The 27474-nt window shown below is 39.9% G+C and overlaps 1 protein-coding gene across 1 annotated transcript in view; it reads left to right on the top strand.

Moving 5' to 3' along the window:
• The window catches only part of LSAMP (limbic system associated membrane protein), a 694888-nt gene that overhangs the window by 116102 nt on the left and 551312 nt on the right, over nucleotides 1–27474 (top strand). The window lies entirely within an intron of this gene.

The raw sequence follows: 27474 nt of genomic DNA, 5'->3' as shown, positions 1-27474 counted from the left end.
TGTACAACATAATGATTTGATATATGTATTTATTCGAAAATGATTGCCACAGTAACTTTTGTTAACATCCAGTGTCAAGAGAACAGTGGAAAGAATGAAGCAGAGAACAGGGTGGAGAGAAGCAGGTGAGAATGAGGATAAATGGCATTTAAGCTCAGTATCTGTTTTTGTTTCACGTCCCATTCTGACCACAATTTTGAGCAACGCAACCAGCTGGATGCCACAGCATCCTCAGAGAACCTGGTCCTTCTGGTTTGTGCCAACTGTCATGTGTATTGACATAATTGTACTGAGGGAGAAACGCAGGAAAGTTTAGCTGAAGGTGCAGATTAATGCCTTGGTAATGTTATTAATTGCTGCCATTGTTTCTAAGGGCCATGACATTGAAAACACAATAGTGGGTTTTTTAATACATTTTACCTGAAAGGCTTGTGACTGACATTACTTGGGAGGTGTTCAGTTGAGGGGTTACAAACATAAAATATTGTTTGGCTGACACATGCAAATTCTTGGAAAATCTTCCAAATTTAAAGGAGGAAAAAAATACAATATAGTCAGAAAAACAAACCTTTGTTTGGTTTTTCATTTTCCCTGGGGAGCAGCTGCTGATTTCACTCTAATTTTAGCTGCTATTGCTTTGAGCTAAACTTTCCATTTTTATTAAAAAAAAAAAAGAGAGAGAGAGAGAAACGTTGTCTAGAGGATTACAAGCTCCTGTGCTTTTGATTTTTAATAAAAAGCAAGCATTTACCTCTGAACAGTAGCAGCAAGAAAGGGAATTAAACCTGAGGCTAGTGAGTTGACCTTTAGAGGGGTGCCAGTCCACAGGGAGGTGAGGAATTGAACACATATCCCTTTTCTTTCTCATGTACACACTCTCTACCTAATCTCCTTTTTATATTTATTTTAATGGAAAAAATTTTATTAAAAACAAACTTTGTTCCTTAATGTTTGTGTTTCATGAATCAGCTAGAGGCATGCAAGTCTTTTCCAGTGTTTTGCTAGCTTGTATGGCTGCACTGCCATATGTAATATGAATGGTGATGGTGCCAATTTAAAATACAGAATAGAAAGAGAAATCACATATCTATCTCCATAGTGGGCCTCCTGAATGGGGAGTCTGGGGTGATGTCTGACAACCAGCATGGCCAACAACATACTCTGCGCAACTGGGAATATGGATACCCAAATTATTGGGAATCTGCCTGCAATACAGGAGTCCCAGGTTCAATCCCTGAATCAGGAAGATCTCCAGGAGAAAGGAATGGCTACCCACTCCAGTATTCTTTCCTGGAGTACTCCATGGCTGAGGAGCCTGGTGGGCTATAGTCCATGGGGTTGCTACAAGTGAGACACTACTGAGCGACTAACACTTTCAAATCAAATTATAGGGAAACCTCAATTTTTAATCTGTTCACTCTTTTATAATGGAAAAGTGTAGTAAATTTAGGCTAATTTGCATGTGACTTTTCTGTAAAATACATTGGCAAAATCCATGAGTTCAGTTTACAAAGTACTGTTTGCATTATTCCCCAATCCCCCCCTCCCACCAGTCCTATACAACACTATTTTGTCTTGCAAAGGAACTAGTTTATAACTATCTTAGGACATAAATGTTGAGCCTTAAACTTGGCCTTCAACTCCTTTGGCTTTCCCTTTTCTCCACTCCTTCTGCCTCTCATAGAAAGGGTGCCAGCCTGGTAGAATACAGGTTGGAAGATCACATTTCTATTAGAAATGATTCATAGCTTTAATTCCCTCTGTCAAATGGATCACTACTCTTACAGCATTTAATTATCTTTAATCATCCCCTAATGTTCCACTTCTAGAGAAAATATTTAAAGAAGCCCTTTGCTAGAGTATCCAAATAAAATATATTGCATTGAGTTTTGTTTTCATGAATTTTGTCTTCATGTGGGTATTGGCAATAATTAGATGTGTACATTGAATGTTAACTGCAATATGTTTAATTACTTTTATTATTTAACTTTACTTGTAATTTCAAGTTAGTTAAAATTATAACCATGGGATGATAGAAATCTCACTTGGAGCTAATTAGACAAGTAAAAATCATTTGCAAAGGTCAGTTTGGCCATTGGCTTGGGGAGAAGCAGGAGGATTCCTGGGTAATGGATGGCAGTGAGGAGACAGAATCTGCGTAGACAGAGAATGTCAGACTGGCAGAGCTTCAGAGATGGTCATGCCCAATCCCTTTCTTCTCATATGGAGACTAAATAAAGATGAGGTTCTACATCTGTCTGTGACTTGCTAGGAATTCTTTAGATGAGTGATTTAATTTCTCAGTGTCTGGTTCATACAACCTATTGTCAAAGCTACAACTTTCTATCAGCATCATGTAGGTTGTCCAAGGGACCTCAAGGGTTTGATGCATCTTTGTAGCATCAGAGGTGAGAGGGAATGTTTAATCACTGAGTTCACAGAGGGCATTTGCATTAACAGGTTAAATGAAGAGATATCTGGCTTCTTATAAGAAATGGCTGCTTGATCCAATTGCTCACTTACAACAAATCTCTTTTTAAGTTACTCATTGACAACAAAAATTATGGACTGACCTGTTGCTTTCATTTGCTCCTTTAACATGCAGATTTGATTGTGCTCTTTCTGTCATTACAGTGTTCTTGAATACTATCCAAATACCCTTCCGGCCAAATTAAATGACCTCTTCTTAGCTCTCATCCTCCTTCATTTCATTTTGGCTTTAACTCTTAGACTTACCTCCTCTTGGACATGACTGAGCGACTTCACTTTCACTTTTCACTCTCATGCATTGGAGAAGGAAATGGCAACCCATTCCAGTATTCTTGCCTGGAGAATCCCAGGGATGGGGGAGCCTGGCGGGCTGCCGTCTATGGGGTCGCACAGAGTTGGACACGACTGAAGCAACTTAGCAGCAGCAGCAGCAGCATGTTTGAAGCATGTGCTTATTTTTCTTACCTTCCCATACTGTCCTATCCTATTTTCTCCCAACTTTCTTTTCATACATTCATTCAACAACCATTTATAATCACCTGCCACTAGCCTGGGATTTTGCTAGGCATGGAGGGTACACTGATGAATAATAAATGATTCTTAAAACAACCTAAGAAGCATTATAAGGAGAGAATCTTGGAAAAAATATAGAATTGTGTAATACAGTGTGAAATCCTACTTTACAAATATAATTCTAAATGAGTAGTAGGTTCAATCTAGCATCATGCTGCTTCAATAGGACCTGTGATGGCTCCATGTTACTTGAGTTGTCATATCTCAGCTCTTTAACTTGTGGAAAAGGAGTGCATCCAGGCTGTATATTGTCACCCTGGTTATTTAACTTATATGCAGAGTACATCATGAGAAATGCTGGACTGGAAGAAACACAAGGTGGAATCAAGATTGCCGAGAGAAATATCAAGAACCTCAGATATGCAGATGACACCACCCTTTTGGCAGAAAGTGAAGAGGATCTAAAAAGCCTCTTGGTGAAAGTGAAAGAGGAGAGTGAAAAAGTTGGCTTAAAGCTCAACATTCAGAAAACGAAGATCATGGCATCTGGTCCCATCACTTCATGGGAAATAGATGAGGAAACAGTGGAAACAGTGTCAGACTTTATTTTTTTGGGCTCCAAAATCACTGCAGATGGTGATTGCAGTCATGAAATTAAAAGACGCTTACTCCTTGGAAGAAAGGTTATGACCAACCTATATACGATATTCAAAAGCAGAGACATTACTTTGCCGACTAAGGTCCGTCTAGTCAAGGCTATGGTTTTTCCAGTGGTCATGTATGGATGTGAGAGTTGGACTGTGAAGAAGGCTGAGCACCAAAGAATTGATGCTTTTGAACTGTGGTGTTGGAGAAGACTCTTGAGAGTCCCTTGGACTGCAAGGGGATCCAACCAGTCCATTCTGAAGGAGATAAGCCCTGGGATTTCTTTGGAAGGAATGATACTAAAGCTGAAACTCCAGTACTTTGACCACCTCATGCGAACAGTTGACTCATTGGAAAAGACTGATGCTGGGAGGGATTGGGGGCAGGAGGAGAAGGGGATGACCGAGGATGAGATGGCTGGATGGCATCACTGACTCGATGGGCGTGAGTCTGAGTGAACTCCGGGCGTTGGTGATTGACTGAGAGGCCTGTCATGCTGCGATTCATGGGGTCGCAGAGTTGGACATGACTCAGCGACTGAACTGACTGACTGAGGGCCCTGCATCATGTTTTGTTTTGTTTTGCTTTCCACCTATTGGTCCTTATGTGTCACTCATTCTCTGCACACAAACCAAAGTAGCTCTCATCTCTGTGACTTTGTGGACATTTCTTCCTCTGTCCCTAATGTTTCACTTCATCTTCTCCAACTGTTCAAGGAGTATTTTCTGTTTTAATGCCCTTCTCTTTGAACACGTGGATTCTTACTTGAATATATTGACTTATTCCCCCTCAGAATGCCATCAGTTTCTGACCTGTGTTCAGAATTCCAAAATGTAACTGTTTGTCATATACCAAAGACAGTACATCAAAGACATGAATTTTGGAGTCAGTGTTTTTATCATTTACCAATTGAGTGATGGCTACATGTTTATATTTTCTCCTCAGTAAAATAGAGATAGTAATTACACCACCCTCCTAGAGTTATTGGAGAGGATAAAATGAGGAGATAGATAGGCAAGTAGATAAATGATAGCTAGAAAGACAGATAGGTAGATGGAGTGAGATGTCACTTCATCACTTAGAAGAAACAGTTCTTGATTCACAGTAAACAGCCAGCCAAATGTTAGAGGCTATTATTATTTCACATTTACATTTGAAATTAACTATTCTCTTGGTATACATCTCCTTTCTTTAAGCATAAATTCTTTAAAAGCAGAAATGCTATCTTTTATTTCTTTTGTAGCCAGTGGAAGAACTCTCTGTGGTCCTTGACCTATAATGGAAACTAGATTGATTAAGGTATTTAATCAATCAATCAATCAATATATATATGTATTTTTTTTTCATTTGACTCTGTCCCTGACCTAACATAGACAATAGATCATCTTCCTCTACTTTTTAAAAATATATGCCATGTGCTGTGGGTCTCGGTTTAAGAGGCTGTCTAAAACTAGTATAGAATCAGGTGGCTTTAGAAAGAGATAATGTAGATGAGATTGGGTCCCTGTTACATCTGGAGAAATGTTTGACATTTTAAAGCCACTTTAGGAAGGAGTAGGCAACTGGGTGAACCTTGGGGGCTTGGTAAATAGAGTTTGAGAGCTAGAGATTAGGATGTGGTCAAGATCTATCCAGATGGAGGGATGGAATGAGCAAAGTCTGTAGGCCAGGAAACATGAAGACCTGTTCAGGGAAATTACAAGTCGTTCAGTTTAGCTGGTGTAGCAGAATATTTGATATAAAATTGGAAAATTAGAGTGAAATACTTGTGGATCATTCTGTTTAAGGGTCAGTGATATTTTTATCTGATTTATGTTGCTTAAATATCATCATTTAGTTGCTGAAACAAACAAACAAAACCTAGCAATTCATATTGCTTTCCATTTTGGGAAAATTGTGAGATTCTTTTTTAAGGGAAATGATTCGTTCTTAAGTCTTATATATGGCGTGTTTGAATAAGATGAGTTCAGCTTTTTATAAACATTGACAGCTCTAAAAACCGCAGTACTAAAGGTCAAGCTAACTATTTGATACAGCAACCCCAGAGGGCTGCCAGAAACAGGCCAGAGAGTTCTGAGTAAAAAATGGCCCCTGGAACTACCTTCAGTCCAGTTCAGTTCAGTTCAGTTCAGTCTCTTAGTCTGACTCTTTGCGACCCCGTGAATCGCAGCACACCAGGCCTCCCTGTCCATCACCAACTTCCGGAGTTCACTCAGACTCACGCCCATCGAGTCAGTGATGCCATCCAGCCATCTCATCCTCCGTTGTCCCCTTCTCCTTGCCCCCAATCCCTCCCAGCATCAGAGTCTTTTCCAATGAGTCAACTGTTTGCATGAGGTGGCCAAAGTACTGGAGTTTCAGCTTTAGCATCATTCCTTCCAAAGAAATCCCAGGGCTGATCTCCTTCAGAATGGACTGGTTGCACTTTATCTGACCTTAACTGGTTAAACCTCTATTTTCTGGCACAGCCAGTTTCCATAGACACCCATTGTGGGTTGTGTTTTCCTTTTATTAGAGTAGGCTCATTTCAGATTTTATAGGATGGGAAGTGCTAGGCAGGGATTCTCCTCTAAAATCCTACAGCAGTTTCTTTTAAACTTTATTTCAGTATTTGACATGTTGTAAGGTAATTTATTTGTTTACACACCTGTCTTCCCCATGAGCCTGTGAGCTCTATCAGTGTTTCGTGAAATCTTTGCCATTTCTCAGGTAGTATGCTAAGAGTTTTACATGGATGTTTATTAGCCTCCATAACAATTCTATGAGGTAGATATTATTATTAATCCTCCTTTACAAATAAGGAACTGGTGTATGTGGAGGGTAAGGAAATCATCCAGTTGTGTAATGAGTAGATGTTAGAGCTAGGATTTGAACTCCATCTAACTCTAGAACCTGTGTCTTACATATCAAACATACAAAAATGAGTATTTGCTGATTGAATGTGTGAATAAACGGAGCAAACGCTATTATGTACATTTTGGTAGAAAGAACATCAGATAGGGCACTAGGAAACCTGATCTCTGGTCACAGGTCTGCTTCAGACTAGCTCAGTGACCTTGGGCAATTATCTTCACTTCTTTGAGCCTCATTTCTTTACTGGACTGTTGTGAGAATTAAGTTATATGATGTGTGTCTAAGTGCTTAGGACAAGGCCTGCTCCCTTTGCAGTTTTTATAAATGCTGATTCTCCTTGCTTTCTCGCCCTTCTTTGCCCTGAGAAGGCTGTGAACCAATCTTGACTTTGCTAAGGCACATGACATCCTGTCTCAATCAATGCCCAACCTCCATCGGCCAGAAGGTGCTTGCCCTCACTTGAAGGAGGGGAAACAGACAGTGCCAGATGATGATTGAGAGGGCAGAGCTGGGTGAGGTTATCACAGCTGCCACTTCAGCGACCCCTGATGGCAAGGGGCCATCTCATCTGTGCAGGGCCTTGTGTGGCCAGGCTGCACGCACTCGCCTCAAATCCCTCTGTATCACTAATGTGAGCTACACGTGTAATTATCCAGGCAGCAGGCTGAAATGTCGCCACTGACAGCAAAGTTTTGTCGGCAGAAGGGCACACTTTGTTTCATGTGACTCCAGCAGAGCACTGCGAAGTGTTATAAAGCTGCAGTGATGAGTTGAAGGACAAGTTAGAAAGCCATGGGGTGATAGGCTGTCCCCATGGCCAGGCCTCCATGGGTTAAGCAAAGCAGGATGTTAAGGAGTATAGCTGAAGACTGTTAGGAAAAAAAATACCCAGGGAGCTGTTTTTAGCTATGGGGTCCTCAGATGGCTCCATGGTAAAGAATCCTCCCACCAATGTAGGACATGCAGGTTTGATCCCTGGATTGGGAAGAACCCCTGGAGAAGGAAATGGCAACCCACTTCAGTATCCTTGCTTAGAAAATCCCATGGACAGAGGAGCCTGGTGGGCCATAGTCCATGGGGGTCACAAAGAGTCAGACACCACTGCGCAACTGAGCACACACACACACCTCACTAGAATACACTTTTCTTTCAAGGAACTCAAGGAGCTATCTTACTAAGTCCTTAACAGTTGACTAAGGCAATCACTGCAAAATCAAGAAGGAAGTCACATTTTAGAGAAAATTGTGTTGCGGAGCAATGGCGTGAGTGAAATGCATGTTTTCTGAGTCAGTTATGTGTCAACAGATCAAAAGACATACACATGCTTGCAAAGACACATGTTGGTGTTTTTAAAAAAATATCTTTTGTTTAATAACCTTATTATTCTCCTATTGTGGTATTATTGTGACTTCCTTTATCCTTGCTATGGCCTCAGATTCCTGAGAGGAATACTCTGGATGTGTGTGTGTGTGTGTGTGTGTGTGTGTGTGTGTATCTGGAGACCCATACTGCTTCTTGTGAGGAATAAGGACAGCTGCTAGGCCCTGTGTGCTCTGGTATACTTGAGAAATGCATGTGAGAATTGTGTATAGGTTAAAAGGCAGAGAAAGTGGGAGAAAATATGGAGAAGGGGAAGTGGAATGGCTTATGAAAAGATGCAAGGAAGTGAAGGAGAGAGCAGATAAGAGCTCAGAGTAGAAAAGAGGGAAAGAGGAGGGGTATGTGCCACCACCTGTCAGTTTTGGTGCTACATGGGGACTGACTGTGTCAGGTTCCTAGACTGGAGAGTAACACTTAGGTGGTCTGTCATATCCTTTAGAGAGGACAAAGAGAAGTTCAGAGACCATCAAGGATGCTCAGCCAATATTTCTAAGGAGGACTTCCTTTTTTGTCATTTGTGCCCAACCCCCATATAAATGTATCTTTCACTATCTGACACAATGACTTTTTTTTTCTTTAAAATTTTTGCTTTTCTTGGAGAGAGGTGCAGGGAGAAAAGTGAGAATGTAGAGGGAGGTTTAGAGTGATGTAATAAAAGAATTTTAGCTGCACAGATCTTTACCACCTTTTACCATCTTACTTACAAGAAAGCCAAATGGAAGTGAATCAAAACCATTATTGATTGACAGGTTGCATTTGTTGTTTTCTCCTTGCTAAGTGGCTTACCACTCTGTCTGAGATGAAAATTAAATGGCTTGGCTCTGGGTTTACTTCTTATATAGGTCTTAGTTGTCAGTGGGTCTTATTTCTTCTAGATTATTGATATATAGATTGTTTTATTTTTTCCTTAGTTAAATCGAAAGATAATTATTGAGCAAGTACTACTGATATTACCTTTAGTAACTGCTGTTACTTCTAATACCACTGTCCTTCACTACAATAACCACTAGTTGTTGTTGTCATTAGTCATTAAGTAGTGTCCAATTCTTTGAGACCCCATGAACTGTAGCCCGCCAGGCTCCTCTGTCTGTGGGATTTCCCAGGCAAGTATACTGGAGAGGCATTTCCTTCTCCAGGGGATCTTCCTGACCCAGGGATCGAACCCCTGATCTGGGGATCATCTCCTGCATTGGCAGGTGGATTCTTTACCACTGAGCTGCGAGGAACCCATAACCTCTAGTTATCATTTATCAGAAAGTCATATTGTTATCATTTACTTGCTTGGCACATCATCTTATTTATATTTTACTTTGATATGTACATAGATATACAAGCAACAGGAGCTCATGGACATTTTATAATTTACTTAAGGTCATGTAATTAGTAGTGGTAGGGCTGGAATTCAAACTGAGATGTGTTTGGTTCTAACCCATTGTATAGATCACTAGGCAAGGAATAAGGTTGGCGACCAGACCAATAAATAAATGGAATAAAATTAATTCTTGTCCACTATTTTAAAATTTAGTGGGTGAAAAGCGATTCAGAAATAACTCTTAATTCAGTGTAAATAGTATTGAATATTGAATTGAATGAACAGTGATTCTCAAATGATGCATCAGAGTTGTTTGGGGTAATTTATTAAAAATACATATTGGAGACTGCAATCAAGGAACTCTGGGTTGGGTCCGAGGAATCTATAATGTAAAAAAGAAAAAAAAAAGCAAAATGTAAAAAAATCGCCATTGATTCCAGAGTCCAGACAACGTTGAGAACTGCTGATAGCCAAAGCAATACGTTACCCCTTATTATAAGGAGTTTACATAGATCCAACCAAAAGAAGTGGAGATTAGGGAAACCTACTTGAGGTTGTTTAGTTGATTATAACTTCTGAGGATATTTAAGTATTAGAAATCACATGATTTGTGAAAATTAGTTGTCAGTAGCTTTACACTGCTACTGCTAAGTCGCTTCAGTCGTGTCCGACTCTGTGCGACTCCACAGACAGCAGCCCACCAGGCTCCCCCATCCCTGGGAGTCTCCAGGCAAGAACACTGGACTGGGTTGCCATTTCCTTCTCCAATGCAGGAAAGTGAAAAGGGAAAGTGAAGTTGCTCAGTCGTATCCGACTCTTAGAGACCCCATGTACTACCAGGCTCCTCTATCCATGGGATTTTCCAGGCAAGAGTACTGGAGTGGGGTGCCATTGCCTTCTTAAACTTAGCTTTATACTAGTGCCTACTAATTCTAGAATGACTGGCTTTAGCCCTCACTGGCTTGAATCGATCTTATGTTTTAAAGTACACTTAAACTGATGTACTTCAGTACCTTAATTTGATCTTCTCACCTTTCAGTTTACTTATTCTCCTAATGTAGTTACCATGTTTATGGAAGTAAAAAAATATTATCATCACCATCATTATTTTCAGCTATAACTGGTAACATTTTTGCTTAGACACTATTTGTATCTTCCCTTTCACCTCTCTGGACCCAAATTCCCCATCTATGTTAAAGGGGACATTGGTAAGTAAACTAAGTAAACTCAAAGTTATGAAAATCCTTGAAATTGAGATCTTGGCTTGTCATTCATCAGTACTCAATTATCTTGAGACAATTTTCTTTCAAATTGGGAAACTTCTTTATAATTCAGTAAATATAGAATCACTACTTCAAAGGTCAGCTCTGGGATAACTAGGAATCTTGCTGGGCAGATTTGAGGCTTGTGTCTGAAATGCTATATATACACAGAGCCTAGAGGATCGAAATAGTCCAGAGTTTTCAGGACTGGACAGCTGACAAGTGGGTAAAGGTTGCCTATGCCTCACTCTGTCAGCCTGTCATTTTAATGAATATCAGAATCTCTTACACACCAAATTGGGAAGCCAAGGACCTCATCTTGACTGAGAAGGAGCACCTCCCAGAACCTGCATTCGTTATGTGAGAGCAGTTTCAGTACTAAAAGTTTCCCTCCCACCTGCCACTGCAAGGACTTGTATTGCCAAAATTCTGTGACCTCTCTTGTCCTTGATTATAATATAGGTGAAAAACTGCCTTGAAAAGATAAAGATATTTTACATGATTTACAGTCTGACCTTAAGATGTTCTTGACGGTATGTCTGAAGGAAAAGAAGGAATGTCTTCCCAGACAGGTTGAGTTCTTTTCTTATCAGAAGGCTTAAAATATTCTTTCCTTTCTGTGCCTTCCCAGCATTTCTCTCCCTGATGAAAGGGGAGATCTGTGTCTTAGACTGAGAGTTATGGGGGAGCAAAGCCAAAAAGATGAGACAGACTTTTCTCTCTGCCAGTACACGTGAAGTGTGAGTTTGGAGAAAAAGAGCAGAAAGGACTTGTCAACCAGAAAGGGGGTTGACAAGGAGAGTCACCAGAGCAAGGATAGCAATACCTGCCAAAGCAATAACCAAGGAAAGTCTTGGCTGGCGGACCAAGTATTCTAGCAATAAAGCCAGTTTGTTCTGTCGGCCTGGTTTTTATAACTATTCTGAATCATCTAATCATCAGAATAAACCTTCATATTCTGATTCTATGCCCCCTAAACTAACCTCTCATCATAATGTTCTTCCAATGAGGAAAAGACTCTGGCCATGCTGACAGTCTGTGAGGGAGTTTTTTTTCACATTATAAAATAACATATCATCATTCTTTTTTAAGTGTTCATTTGGCTAATGAGCAAATCCTCATGCTAAATACAGTGACTGGTTAAAACTGTGCCATTTAATTTAGTAAGTACCACTAGCCAAATACAGCTATTTAACTTTAAATTAATCAAAATTAAATTAAAAATTCAGCTCCTCCATCATATAAACCACATTTCAAGGGCTAAAAAGCCACATATGGCTAGTGGCTACTATACTGAATAGTGCAGGCTATCAAGCATTTCTTTGATCACAGGCAATTCTATTGGCAGCTCTTGAGTTAGAAAGGAATTCTCGATTCTTGTGCCAGATCATACTTGGTAATCTATAATAACACTCCTAGACCCAGCTGTGTTTCAGTTTGTCTGTGTAATGGGAAAGGATGCTGTCAACAAAGTAGAAATTATGTGGGCACTTTAATGTAATTGCTAATTGATGCCTTATAAATAGAACAAAGAATAGTGTACATTTAAATACTAATGTGAATCACCTTCCTCATTTTAGGTATATTCCATAGAACTCTAACAGTTTTAAACCTTATCATATTTCCAACAACTTCTGTGTAAAATGAGGCAAACAGAAATACTGAAAGGTTATCGTTCATCTTGTCAGAGAATTATAGACTACTGTAAATATGTAAAATGTTCGATATTAACTAAATGACCAAAGCTTTACAGAATTATAGACTACTGTAAATATGTAAAATGTTCGATATTAACTAAAAGACCAAAGCAAAAGAATAATGATATCATATATTTGTATATCACCTTTTTCCAGATATTCTCACATGCATTCTCTAATTAATATTTGAAATTACACTGTGAAGGAGCTAGGGGCAAGGTGTATATGTTATCATTCCTATTTTACATTCAAAAAGGTTGAGTTACTTATTCAAGGTCAGAAGATTTGAATGTCAGCAATAGAACCCAGGCTTTTGACTCTTAAGTTGACTTTTGATTCTGTTTACCACCCCATTTCCAGATATCAGGAGTAGTATTGCTCCTCTGTCCATGGGATTCTCCAGGCAAGAATACTGGAGTGGATTGCCATGCCCTCCTCATTATAATTTAGGAAAGACAACAATAGAAAGAGAAATGTCGAGGCTTTAGAATCATAAAATAAAGACTGAAAATATTCCTCTTTTTTCAAAAGAGTACACCTGAGCCTTTGGAAGTCACAGGGAAAGAAACCGTTGTTTCACCTTTCCTTCCTTCTTGCCTCACATGTGGAACTTAGATTGCATTCATTCATTAATCCAGGATGAACTTAGGACTTCCCCTATGCCAGGCACTTGGTGAGGCTCTGGAGACTAGTATTGCTCCTCTGTCTTCCACAGGGAAGAATGAGACATGCCCCTAATCTTGGCAGAGCCCATATTCTGATAGAGAAAGAGAGACACATTGATTACCATCCTATAGCATAGATGAGTGGTAGAGTTTATTACAAAATGCTCTGGAGTTGAAAAAAAAGGGGTGATTAGTTCTGACTAGGGGGTTGATCGTAAGAGAAAGCTCCATACTCTGTGTAGTGACACGTGGCTGGACCTTAAGATGGAAAGGGAGAGCTATAGGTTAAATTTTTTAAGGGGAAGTATTTCTAAGCAGAATGAACAGCATGAGCAGAGTTATGTTGTTTTAAAGCAAATAAAAATAGTATTCTTAATTGTGCTTTCTGTGTTTCAGGCATTTTATAAATACATTTAGTGTCTCTCCATCCTCATAACAGTACTGTGAGGTACATACTGTTATTTTCTGTGTTTGTAAAGAAACTGAGGCTCAGAAAGGTGAAGTAATTTACTCTAGGTCAAATATTTAATAACTGCTACAATCAGGACTCAGATATTCACAGCCAGATTCCTGCAGTTGTGCTCTTAACCACATAGTGTTGATGATACTGTGCAATTTTATAACCTGATTTTTCTTCCCTTTTATGGTATATCATAAGCTGTTTCTCAAGTCATTAAAATTCTCCATAAATGCAATTTTAATAGTACAAGAACCCATCTTATTGATGTATTATAATTTGTTTAACTAGTCCTTTACTGTCGGATATTAAGTTGTGTCCAATTTTCACTATTTTGAATAACACTGCATGACAATTTTGTGAATCAGGGTTTTCTTCACAGGCCCAACCTAAAGGAGAAAGCCCCGTGAGATTTCCTTAGGCTGTCACCAAGAGGGAAAGCAGCTCTAGAAGGCTGGAGCACACACTCGATGCACTCTATTTTGGGTTATTCACTTTGGGAATTCTCCCCAGTGTATTATGTGCCCTGAGTTGGCTCCTTCAGAAGAGCTGATTTTTTCCAGGCCTCTGCAGCCCAGTTAGTATATTCTGAAGGGTTGCAAATTTAATAACCTAAGAGAAATATAATTAAGAAGGTAAATCAGCTGAAAATTGTTATTATAAACCCAAATAGAGGTGATCTTTGAATGATCTGCTCTTCTGAATTACTTATTACATAGCTCTGTCCATTTAAGTGAACGCTGGCAGTTTTTTATTCCTTTGCCCTAAGTCAAATTTGACAGAGAGAAATGTGAAGGTTTAGGTTAAAATGTGAGATTTTTTTTTCCCCCTAAATGAATGCAATTAAAATTACTAAGCTTTACTTGACCCATACTGATTTTACATCTCTTTTCTTGCTTGGTGATGGCATCCAGTTTAAGATAGAAACCTAGAAATGCTGAGCGAAGAACACACTGGTCATTTCCAAAAGGTTCATTTCCCACCTCTGCTTTAGACTGACAATGAGTTGTAGTTCAAAGGCTGCCCTGTAGGGAAGCTTATATACCCTATAATTTAAAGGGCCTCAGATGCCTCTTCGGAAACTTGGTAAAACATTCTACTTAGAGACATGCTTGCTGATATGACATATATTTTTATAGTTATACCTCTTTATTGCTGGGATATAAAACCTGTTTTCACTCAAAATGTGCCTGCTTTCAGAAAACAGAACAAGAGACATGCAGAAAACAATGATCCTATTATCGTTTATTGTAAGTTTTGTTTTATAGTTCTCTTCTCCAACTCATCTCTTTTCCCAGAAGCTATGAAATCCGGACAGTAAAATCTCTTGGACGTTTCTTCCACTAAGCCCAGGGATGACCCCCAGGTTCTCTCTCTTTCTCGCTGACTGTGCTCAGTTGTGTCCAACTCTGTGACCCTATGGACCGTAGCCCTCCAGGCTCCTCTGTCCATGGAATTTTCCAAGCAAGAACTCTGGCGTGAGTTGCCATTTCTTACTCCAGGGAATCTTCCCGACCCAGAAATTGAACTGAGTCTCTTGCGTCTCCTGCATTAGCAGGAGGATTCTTTACCACTGAGGCACGTGGGAAGCCCTACTCCCAGGTTACAGACCTAGTAATATCTGCTTTGATAGACACTTTGGCAGCCCTGAGATTTATTAATTTTTGACCAGTCAGGCACTTTAAGTACAAATGCAGTAAAATCATTCAATTCTTCATTCTTTCATTTCCATTTAAAAACCTCTGTGTAATCACCATTTCAGGAGTGCTGCTGCTGCTGCTGCTGCTAAGTCGCTTCAGTTGTGTCCAACTCTGTGCGATCCCAGAGATGGCTGCCCACCGGGCTCCCCCATCCCTGGGATTCTCCAGGCAAGAACACTGGAGGGGGTTGCCATTTCCTTCTCCAATGCATGATAGTGGAAAGTGAAAGTGAAGCCGCTCAGTCGTGTCCAACTCTGAGCAACCCCATGGACTGCAGCCTACCAGGCTCTTCCGTCCATGGGATTTTCCAGGCAAGAGTACTGGAGTGGGGTGCCATTGCCTTCTCCATTTCAGGAGTACTGCTTATGTGCTAAGAGTCGTGGTAGTGTTGCCAGAAATATACATGTGAATAAAAGATTCTGACCCTGCCCTCTCCTGCTCCCTCAACAAATGATCTTGCCTTGTAGATTTTTTCATATGAGAACACTCTCCCCTTCTTGACTGTAAACATTCTAATTTGACTACACCTCCACTAATCCTTCAACCTTCCATTTCCTATTATAATGGAGCCTGGAGAAGGGGGTATGGGATGCCCTCTTTGGTGTAAGAAAATAATCCCTTCACTTCTCCTCACCCCCTTCCCCTTTGAGGTTAAAGAGTGTAGCCTCATTTACAAACCATACTTTTTTGAGGGTCTAGCACAAACTCTGGTAGTTGGTAGTCTGTCAAGACTAACAATAAATATTTGTTAATTAAATAAATACTACTCTGAAGGAAAGTGAAAGTGAAGTCGCTCAGTCATGTCCAACTCTTTGCGACCCTATGGACTCTAGTCCACCAGGCTCCTCCATCCATGAGACTCTCCAGGCGAGACTACTAGAGTGGGTTGCCATTTTCTTTCCCAGGGGATCTTCCCAGCCCAGGGATCAAACTCAGGTCTCCTGCATTGCAGGCAGACTCTTTACCCTCTGAGCAACCAGGGAGCTAATAGTCTAATATAGAGGCTTAGGCATGTGTTGGGCACAGAATAAAAACTCAAAATATTAACTCAAGAAAAAATAGACGTATGATTTAAAAATGCTGAAGTAATAAGCTCATGTGAGAGACAGGAAAAATATTCTTCAGAAGTTCAGATTCCTTCAAGCTGAGAGACGAGAGAAGTTTTTATTTTTTTAATATGGTTATACTTCAAATAGGTTGGACATTTCATTTTTTAGTGTCCTATTACAGAATGAGTATTATGAGGGACTTTGAGAATAATTGCAGAACTGTGATGGATATACATAGTATACTTATTTTTGTGAAATTAAGACGCATTTGTTTTCATTGGGCTTTGATATTTATACTTTCTGAACAGTATTGTATTTTTTTCCACCCCTTCTTTTTTAATTTTTTTCTTGTGAGCTGTCCCATACATTATTTTAACCCGAAGGAGATGAAGAATAAAAAGGAAATGAGACAAGAGATGATAGACTGTGCTTGAGTCAGATCCTTCTTGATTTAAGGGCATCTTGATTCAGTCTTTGGGGGTTTCTAGGACTTCTTTATTCAAGATAAAATGAGTTGGGATAGGGTAGATGCTACAATGCTGTGGTCCTAGATTATAGAACCATAGAAAAGTTATGGCTGTCCTCTTGCTCTCATCTCTTTTTTTAACCCAGTAATCCTATTTACTTTTATTAAACTGTTGGTGTAAAAGAGCTAGTCCTATAGTAAAATCTTTCTGCTATTACAATAAACACTATAAGCTATAATCAGGATATATTATGAGGGAGCTATGATACAGTCATCCATGTCTATAACATTTTGGCACTACCATAGAAATAGGCAGGACATTGGAACAATGTGTTTAAGCAAAAGAAGGCTGCCTTGTTTCTGATCTTTCTTTAAAAGACAAGCTTGTTATATCAAATTAGGCAATGGCAACCCACTCCAGTACTCTTGCCTGGAAAATCCCATGGATGGAAGAGCCTGGTAGGCTGCAGTCCATGGGATCGCTAAGAGTCGGACATGACTGAGCGACTTCACTTTCATTTTTCGCTTTCATGCATTGGAGAAGGAAATGGCAACCCACTCCAGTGTTCTTGCCTGGAGAATCCCAGGGACAGGGGAGCCTGGTGGGCTGCCATCTATGGGGTCACACAGAGTCAGACTTAGCAGCAGCAGCAGCATGATTATTCAGGCTTCATAACCTGCTTTGCCCCCTAATCTCATTCCTTCAGAGGTATAACTCCAGCCCTGTCATTTAAGATCCTTTTACCCACCTTCAAGTGATGCCATCCCTTAAATTCCTTTGACTGTTTTAACACTTCCATCAGTTCACACTTACTTTTCACAATGATATAAGAGATAGCAGTCCAACTATCACACACCGTGTAAAAGATTGTTCTGTGCATCCAGTTGTTAAATCTGTTGTGCTCTGGGTAATGCTTGTGCCAGTCTGCACATACAGATTATTCGCTTGCAGGGTTAGTGACTGTAACATTTTTGATTAACCTCTCTATACACTTCACAAGCACTTACTCTGGGTCCTGTTCAGATCGTGAAGATGTCCTGAATCACCGAGATGCTGCTGGATATCTATTGGTATAGTGTTTACCAGTGTGGAATAATGCAGTGCTCCTCAAACTCAAGGAGAATCAAAACAGCACATTTTTCTGGTTTTATTTGTTTCTGTCTCAGACATAATAGATATTGAATTACAAATCAGAGAGAAAGAAAGATCTAGTAGAGATTACTTATGCTGTGCCTGCATGCCAAAATATATCTATTTCTAGATGGGCATCCAGTTCTTTGATTCCAGGTTAGCCACTCATTTTAAAATCTACTTCTTCAGTGTTTTTGATTTGAAAGAAGCAAAATGATGCAGACCTTTCTTATGTTTTTCTAAACTTTAATGACATATGGCACTTTTTTTCAGAATCTGTATTTCTCCCAAATGTCGTCTACAAGAGGCATGGCTTCTGCAGTTTGCTTGATTCAAGTCAGAGACAACTTGACACTTCAGTTGCTATTTACGCTCCTTCAGAATGAAGCCAGACACTTGCATGAGATTGAAAAGGGCTATCTAGTTGTTTCATTTTTCAGTGTTCATCTGAAGTGAGAGTTGCTCAGTCATGTCTGACCCTTTGTGACCCCACGGGTTAGACAGTCCATGGAATTCTCCAGGCCAGAATACTGGAGTGGGTGCTGTTGCCTTCTCCAGGGGATCTTCCCAACCCAGGTATTGAACTTCGAACCCAGGTTTCCTTTGCTGCAGGTGGATTCTTTGCCAGCTGAGCCACCAGGGAAGCCACGGACTTCCAGAGTTCATGAAAAAATGGAGTTAAAACCCAAACCCAAACTCAGGATATGTGTAGTTTAGAACTCAGGACCATGGAGAGCCAAATGTCAAAATAGTTTAAAATTCGGGATTCTCTGATTTAGAAAATTTGTGTATATACTCGATAGACTGACAAATACATGTGTGACTACCTTGTAGACCAGCGCTTTCCATCTTGTATATCCTAATGAAATATATAATGAAACAATGGAATCTAGCTGCTACTGGAAGGTCAGCTTTCTCCCTATAGTGTTATCTGCTGTCCATCTAACCAGTGATCCATTTATATATTCTTCTGATCCCACAACTAGTTATTTACTTCCTACTGTGTTCCATGCATAAAAAGCATTTTAGAAAAAGCACTTAAAGAAATAAAAAGCAGAACTGTTAAGTTTGAATGCTATTATGTTTTATCAAAGTAAACACATGGTAAAACCTGATAACCATTCAGACTTATAAATCAAGTACAGTTCATATTTTTAGTGAGAGGTCTTTATTCAGCAATCCACAAAAGTTATGGAGTACCTCTTATGTGTCAGGTGCTGCATTTAGCATTGATGTGCTGTCCTTTCTGTTGTAGAAAGTTAGCAGAATGCAGATGGTCTTTATATAAAATGGATTGTGTAAGGAGGAGTTTATAGAAGTGATTGCTGTTATAAATAACTGTTGGGAAAAATTATTTAAGGAGCTTAGAAAGATGAAGGCTGAGAACTAGGTAATGGAAGAAGGAGCAGGTAAAATGAGCATACTTATAGAGAGGTTGTGAATTACAGGGGGAAAAAGTTACTTACATATAATTTTGCCTAGAGCTAGCCTAGGCATGTTTATTTGGAAAGGAACATTTTCTGAAAATGTGCCATGATAAACAAACTGAACACATTATTTGGAATGCCACTGGCAATTACCATAACAAGTGGACCTTTTCTGTTCCATTATTGGGTCACAATTATCAGTGCCTTAATTTCAAATCACATTCTTCCTTCTTGACTGATCACCATGGTCTCTACAGTAAATGAGTGTAGAATTAATATTTGTAGCCCTTGGGCAGTGTCTGTTACAAAGAAGAGATCTGAGCTGGAGAATCTGCCTGTCTTTGTCCAGCAGAGCTGCTCTTGGTGATGGATAAGTGGGTCCATTCTCACCTTGCCCACATAGCTGCAATCAGCCATTTTTCTTTAGGAAACTTCACTTAGGAGGAAAGTGAAAGTGAAAGTGTTACTCTTTCAGTCATGTCTGACTTTGTGGCCCCGTGGACTGCAGCTCACCAGGCTCCTCTATCCACGGAATTTTCAAGGTGAGAAAATTAAAGTGGGTTGCCATTTCTTCCTCTAGGGGACTGTCCCAATCCAAGGATTGAACCCAGGTCTCCTGCATTGCAGGTAGACTCTTTACTGACTGAGCCACCAGGGGATCCCTCACTGAGAAAGAGAGACATACCAGTTAGAATCAAATTGCAAGTTGTATCATGATGGCTTTGGGTCAAGGAAATATTTTACTTGCTATCTTTATAATTTCTAAAATTATAATTTTATACTTTTATTCTAACTATCCCCCTTACTTTATAAAGCCTCCATTTCATAGTTTGGCAGGAATACTTTTTACTATGAATATATGTATGAAGAATGAGGCCCAGTCATATCTCCAGTGACTCAACTGATGAAATGCAGAAATCTCAGGCCATTATTGAAAATAGCTCCCCAACCTTCATGGTGGACAGCTCTCTCAAGAAATCATTTCGGAGAATAGGTATATCTTGGATATCAGCAGACAATGTACCTCTTTCCAAGATAAAAGAATATTAAAAAATATTATAGACATAATCTTCTGTCATCTTCCCTTGTCTGCTTCTGTTTGTTGAAGACTTTATCATTGGTTTCATTTTATTTGTTTGTTGACATTGAATTAACTTTTCTCTTTTGTTCAGTGTCAGTTGTCATTAACAACATTTGTTTATTAAAGGGACATTTTTCAATTGCAGCCTAACTGTAATTTGATGATCTTATCCTTCAGCCTTTGTTAAATACTATTGTCTCAAGCATATGGGTGTGACATTTTAATTGCCTATTTCTAGTCCTAGATTTTCATTTCAGCAGACATATTTAAACTAAAATAATTTTAGTTACAGTGATATCAAATTTTTTCCCTTTCATTTTCAAATATTAAAGACATATTTAAAGTATGTCTAATATATTAACTTTTCTTATTTTCAAGTGAAATAATATTCAGAGACATTAGGTTAGAAACCAGGTACTAAAAATTATTTATTTATTTTTGTTTTTATTAAGACAGCACAGATGACCTGAAAGAGTTAAATCATTTCCCCAAAATGAGTATCCTATTTCTAAATGTTAGTGTGTGTGTGTGCTAAACTGCTTCAGTCATATCTGACTCTTTGAGACCCTATGGACTGTAGCCTGCCAGCCTTCTCTGTCCATAGCATTCTCCAGGCAAGAATAGTAGAGTGGGTTGCCAGCCATCCTCCAGGGCATCTTCCCAACCCAGGGATCAAACCCATGTCTCTTAGGTCTCCTGCATTGGCAGGCAGGTTCTTTACCGCTAGTGCCACCTGGGATGCCCTCTAAATATTAGATTGGTATTTTATTTTATGAATATCATGCAGTCTTATGTCATGAGGTAAAGAGTAATATCTCCATCATAGATGTGAAAGATAGATTATTGCTACACATTTAAGCAACTCTATGCATGATACAAATCAAATCAGTGGGAGAACAAGAGAACAAATTATAAGACCCCTGAACACTTTCCCAGAACCCCTTCCATGTGATGCTGTGGCTCCTCGTGTCATATGCGCTCTGGGTTCAAACCCTTGGGATCTGTGGCTGAGTGTATTCTTCTGCTGCCTTGTGGCTTTGCTGACCAAGGGGATGGATGACTGAGGGCTGCACAGCCAGCCTGCTTTCTTCCTTCACCTCTCTGCTAAATGGATGTGATCAACGTGTGCCTTAGACACGGGCGCCTAAATAATGGAGCTGCGTTTCCTTGTGGAGCTCAGTAATATTTACTGAGCCCAACAGCTTCATTTTCCTCAGTGCCTGCTGCATTAATGGCTGGCTTCAGGTGGGAGGTGAGAAGGGAGGAAATGAAGAATTGCTGCAAGGGACTCAGGCGACGCGGTTAACGGATGGCCTTATTAAAGACACTTTCCCTGGGCCTAAGTGAAGCTTTTTGTCTGAGTCGGCAAGAAGTGGGTCATTTTCCTGAGCTGTCGGGCTCTGTGCTTACTTGACTTGTGGCTGTAGTTGCAGCAAGCTATCGGCTTCCCCACTGGCTTTTGGTTTCCTGAGATAGTCTAACGGCCCAGGCTCTCTAGGCCTTCCCAACAGGACTGGACCTTTCCACAGACCATTTTTTTCTTTCTTGAGCTGTAGGCTGCTTCATAGCACTTCCTGAGTCATATACAACTAGCCTGTGGAGATCTCTGAATCTCTGCCCCTAAAGCTGGGCCCAGTTCTGAGCTGTTCCATTGGTCTAGTGGTTGCAGATACCTGGAGAGCCAGAGAAATTTTGCAGAGCCTCAAAACATACACATGCTAAGAAACATCTGTAAGTAGAATGAAGAACAGACTCAACTCATATATGTATTGCTTTTGTTTCCCAATGCAACTACTGCATATTATAGTGAGTAAAATTTGAGTTCATTTAAATTAGTTCTGAATTTATAGCAACTTCTCATCACTGTGCACTTTCTCAATCAAATGGATATTGAAGGAATGGCCCAAGTCCTGAGTGGTTCTTCACAGTCTTCTCACGTTTTTGTAATATTTGCTAAGAATTTGCTCTTCATCTATACTGTTCTCATTACATGGCATGCTGTCTCCTGGAGGTTCTACCTGTCACAGCTGATACATCAGTGACCTTTTAGCATACTGATAGTAATCCTTTCCCCTCCACAGCTCCTGTTTTGGAAGAGGTTAGTCATTGTGTCTCTACTTCACCCACTCCACCAGTTAAAGGCTTATGAGTGGTCATTCCCTAGACACGCAAAAGGGCAGAATGCTTAGATGGTCAAAACACAAGACAGTCTATGGTCTGTTAGGTAGCTCCCTGTCATTTGAATAAGGGTCCATTATCCTGTCCTTCATGTTTTGGTTCCATTTTCCCTCTACTCCCCACACATTTTTTCCCAAAGTCCCTAAGTGATTGGCAGATACATACCAGATTAAGGGTAGTTGCTGCTTAGCTTTGAAAAGCTCTACAAAGATAGGTTGTATCTATTTCTGTTCCTTGTACCAAGAATGTGGCAAAGGAGAGGGAACTCTAAATATAACAGGAAATAAACCAGTGTCACTAAGCAGGCTCTTGCAGATTTAGAAATTCCAAGTGCTTAATTAAGCCTGACTGGAAAATCATTTCTGCCCACAACATGAAGAACAGGAAATAGAGTGAAACTGCCCCCTTGAAATTAGTTCTCAAAACATATATAACATACTTTAATTGATAGGTGAGGAAATAATTTTATGAGTTAGATTCCTCCTCCCCCCCACCAAATGCTGTAGATTTATGATTGCATCTTTTGAGATTGAGAAGAAAACACTGAAATACATTTTTCCAGTGAACAATACTGCCTAGATTTCTTTGTGCCTCTGCACCCTTCTCCAATGCTTTCTCTTTTTCACAAACTTCAGAAATCAGAGAAAAGCCTCGTATCTCTTTTGTTTTTTGTTTTTTTTTTAACTTCTGAGCACACACATATCTGTCAAACATATCAGACATGTTGGAGCCAGCAGATATAAAGCTGCTGATTGTAAGCCCATGATTTATTTGCTAAAACTAGGCATGATGTTGGGCAGAAAATTAGAGAGGAGAACAGAAGGAGGGTCTCTCCCTTCTGTCCACGGCTCTGCAGGGATTTCTGTTGGAGCCAGAAGAGAAGAATCAGACAGAAGGTTTCTTTAGCTTCCAAGAGAGTAAGTCAATTGTTGCATTATATTTTAGGTAGCTGCGGCTACAACAAAAGCACAATGGATGGCTAGATGGATTTATAGATAGATACCTAGATGGGTGATAAAGAGAAATGGAATGTACATTGAGGAACTGTGTCACAGAATGCCTTCGGAAGATTCTTTGGCTGCCAGAGATGCCACACATAAAGAAGATAAAGGAGAGAGAGAGCCAATAAGCTGGAAATCTATTATGAGTACAGGGTGGTAGATTCTGGAAGAAAAAGAAAAGGTGGAAGTAGGGGTATCACCAAAGGATAATGAAGATAACATTAGACAACATGAGCTAAACTGAAATACTGTGCTTTTTTGCCCTGGTATGAGCTCAAAGGATACATACTTTTCCCAAAAGATAATTTCTGGCTCTCATATTATATATGAAGAAATCACTGTATGATGAGTTTAGTTGACTTTATCAGTTTGCTTAGTGTGTCCAACAGTAATCTCATGATTATTTCCCAGGACAAGACATTTCCAGAATGACATTTCCCAGGACAAGGCTGAAAAGAATAATCTAAAAGGATTGAAATGTAGCATTCTGAATGATCAGACCCAAACTTAGCATTTAGAGTTTCAGTTCAGTTCAGTTCAGTTCAGTCATTCAGTCGTGTCTGACTCTTTGAGATCCCATGAATTGCAGCACGCCAGGCCTCCCTGTCCACCACCAAATCCTGGAGTTCACTCAAACTCCTATCCATCGAGTCGGTGATACCACCCAGCCATCTCATCCTCTGTCGTCCCCTTCTCCTCCTGCCCCTAATCCCTCCCAGCATCAGAGTCTTTTCCAATGGGTCAACTCTTCACATGAGGTGGCCAAAGTACTGGAGTTTCAGCTTTAGCATCAGTCCTTCCAAAGAACACCCAGGACTGGTCTCCTTTAGAATGGACTGGTTGGATCTCCTTGCAGTCCAAGGGACTCTCAAGAGTCTTCTCCAAAGCATCAATTCTTCAGTGCTCAGCTTTCTTCACAGTCCAACTCTCACATCCATACATGACCACTGGAAAAACCATAGCCTTGACTAGACAGACCTTAGTCGGCAAAGTAATGTCTCTGCTTTTAAATATGCTATCTAGGTTGGTCATAACTTTCCTTCCAAGGAGTAAGCATCTTTTAATTTCATGACTGCAGTCACCATCTGCAGTGATTTTGGCACCCCCCCCCCCCAAAAAAAAATAAAGTCTGGCATGGTTTCCACTGTTTCCCCATCTATTTCCCATGAAGTGATGGGACCAGATGCCATGATCTTCGTTTTCTGAATGTGGAGCTTTAAGCCAACTTTTTCACTCTCCTCTGTCACTTTCATCAAGAGGCTTTTTAGCTCCTCTTCACGTTCTGCCATAAGGGTGGTGTCATCAGCATATTTGAGGTTATTGATATTTCTCCCGGCAATCTTGATTCCAGCTTGTGCTTCTTCTAGCCCAGAGTTTCTCATGATGTACTCTGCATATAAGTTAAATAAGCAGGGTGACAATGTACAGCCTTGACATGCTCCTTTTCCTGTTTGGAACCAGTCTGTTGTTCCATGTCCAGTTCTAACTGTTGTTTCCTGACCTGCATATAGGTTTCTCAAGAGGCATGTCAGGTGGTCTGGTATTACCATCTCTTGCAGAATTTTCCACAGTTTATTGTGGTCCATACAGTCAAAGGCTTTGGCATAGTCAATAAAGCAGAAATAGATATTTTTCTGGAACTCTCTTGCTTTTTCCATGGTCCAGCGGATGTTGGCAATTTGATCTCTGGTTCCTCTGCCTTTTCTAAAACCAGCTTGAACATCTGGAAGTTCATGGTTCACGTATTGCTGAAGCCTGGCTTGGAGAATGTTGAGCATTACTTTACTAGCGTGTGAGATGATGCAATTGCACGGTAGTTTGAGCATTCTTTGGCATTGCCTTTCTTTGGTATTGGAATGAAAACTGACCTTTTCCAGTCCTGTGGCCACTGCTGAGTTTTCCAAATATGCTGGCATATTGAGTACAGCACTTTCACAGCATCATCTTCCAGGATTTTAGTAAATTAAAGAAAAAAAAACAAAACATAGACATCATCATCACCTGTATAAGAAAAAATATTGGTTTTGGCTCCCAGTGAATAACACAAAGGCTAGAGTCCCTTGGACAGCAAGGAGATCAAACCAGTCAATCCTAGGAAAAATCAACCCTGAATATTCATTAGAAGGACTGACTCTGAAGCTAAAGCTCCAATACTTTGGCCACATGAAGAGAAGAGCTTATTTATAGGAAAAGACCCCGATACTGGGAAAGATTGAGGGCAGGAGGAACTCAGTGGACCTGAGTTTGAGCAAACTCTGGGAGACAGTGAAGGACTGGGAGGCCTGGCATGCTACAGTCCATGGAGTTGAAACAAATTGGACACAACTTAGCAACCAAACAACAATAATATATCAAATAGACTTTATTTTAAAAAAAAAAATCAAGCAGTATTTTCTCTTACAGATGGAATAGTGTTTCATATTTCTGATGTCAGCTAGAGGGACTCATTACCCTTTGTTACCTGGGACAGATTTCTTAGACCATGCCAATGATGTTGAATCCTGAAGAAGTTCAGTGGTCTCCTCGAGATTTTAGCACTCTGATTAGAAGAGTATTAAAAACTCCTGTGGGCTTAGTCTTATATTTTTCTTTGCATGTTTTCTGTGTGTTCTCATCTCTCTTTCACCCATTTTCAGTTCAGATACGGAATTCTGTGTCTTCACTAAGACCCACAAGAGATCCAGTCATAACATTTTGTTTTATTTGTAGGTTTTGCAGAAAATCTGGAAAGCACATAAATCATAGTATTCAGAGTCCTGACATCTTTCTTGCTCTACTTCTCACATCTACAGAGACAAAAGTTATAAATTAGATGAGACCATTTAGGACATGGGGCTTTCAGTTCAGATCTATCCCTGCTGGCTGTGGGGCTTTTCATTTCAGTCCTCTGGATTCTTGTCATTTGAGTTTGAGTAAAATCAGGAACGTGGACTATTTTGCAAAGTTCTTTCAGTTATAGATTTTAGGGGCCCTCATGGCATGAGGACTACGTTTTACAGTTTCTTTGAACTCCTCACAAAACTTGGTCTAATGTATCACCTGTGGGAGTGGATTTTTGGTAGATATTTATGGATTTCTTAAAAAAACAATCCTTATTCCGGTATAAGACTAACATCTAAAGAACTCTCTGGACGTGAAACTACCTCCTTTGGACAAAGCAAAACCTGGACAAAACAATGTAGTTCTGGGCTATTCTTATCAATTCCCTTTCAGTATGAGTTTTTTGCAGGATATTTTTTACAATAAAGTGAAACTTTTAGGATTTAAACAATCCGTAGAGTTTAGCAACTTTGTTTTGTTCAAAACCTAAGAAGAAAGTCTTCTATGTATTCAGAGTTCAATAGGTGATTAACTAAGGGTGTAGATGACAGCTACAATATGTGTCCATTTCAGGTTCTTTATCAACTGATTTAGTTGTTCCCATGTGCTTTGTCTGCAATGACCATACTTTTACATCCTCATACTCACCGCATTATGTGGCCAGAGTGGCACAGTGCATCTAGCATGCACAGACACATACCTTGGAAGCTCAGTGGTACCTGATTCTAAGCTAGGTTTTAATATCCTATCCAAATGTATGTAATCAAGTATGTGGGTTTCTTAGTATGCTACTATGAAGGCACAAAACCACTCTAGGCTCTCTTTTAATCTAAGGCCTGAAAGTTTAGAAGTGTGTGTATTTCCTCAGATATGTCTCATCAATGCATTTATTTTAATAGCAAAATAGTTATGGGATCTACCTTTTTGGAGCTTTGGGGGGTGTCAATATTATAGTGCAGGCTTCCCTGGTGGCTCAGAGGTTAAAGCATCTGTCTACAATGCAGGAGACCCGGGTTCGATCCCTGGGTCAGGAAGATCCCCTGGAGAAGGAAATTTCAACCCACTCCAGTATTCTTGCCTGGAGAATCCCATGGACTGAGGAGCCTGTTGGGCTACAGTCCACAGGGTCGCAAAGAGTCGGACACGACTGAGCAACTTCACTATTCACTAATATTATAGTATTCCTTTTGTTGCCCTTCTGAGTTCTGATCCAGTTAATACCAAAGATCCAGTTAATACATCCTCTGATATAATGAAATAATGATTTATTTATTACTGATAAAGCCAACTGGAGACTAAAGCTCTAGAAATTGTTCTAAAAGGATGTGACAATACTTTCTGTCCCC

This window comes from Budorcas taxicolor, chromosome 1 (assembly GCF_023091745.1).
Source record: "Budorcas taxicolor isolate Tak-1 chromosome 1, Takin1.1, whole genome shotgun sequence".
Taxonomy (NCBI): Eukaryota; Metazoa; Chordata; class Mammalia; order Artiodactyla; family Bovidae; genus Budorcas; species Budorcas taxicolor.
The sequence above is the reverse complement of the archived record's forward strand: the minus strand, read 5'-3'. Positions and strand labels throughout refer to the sequence as shown.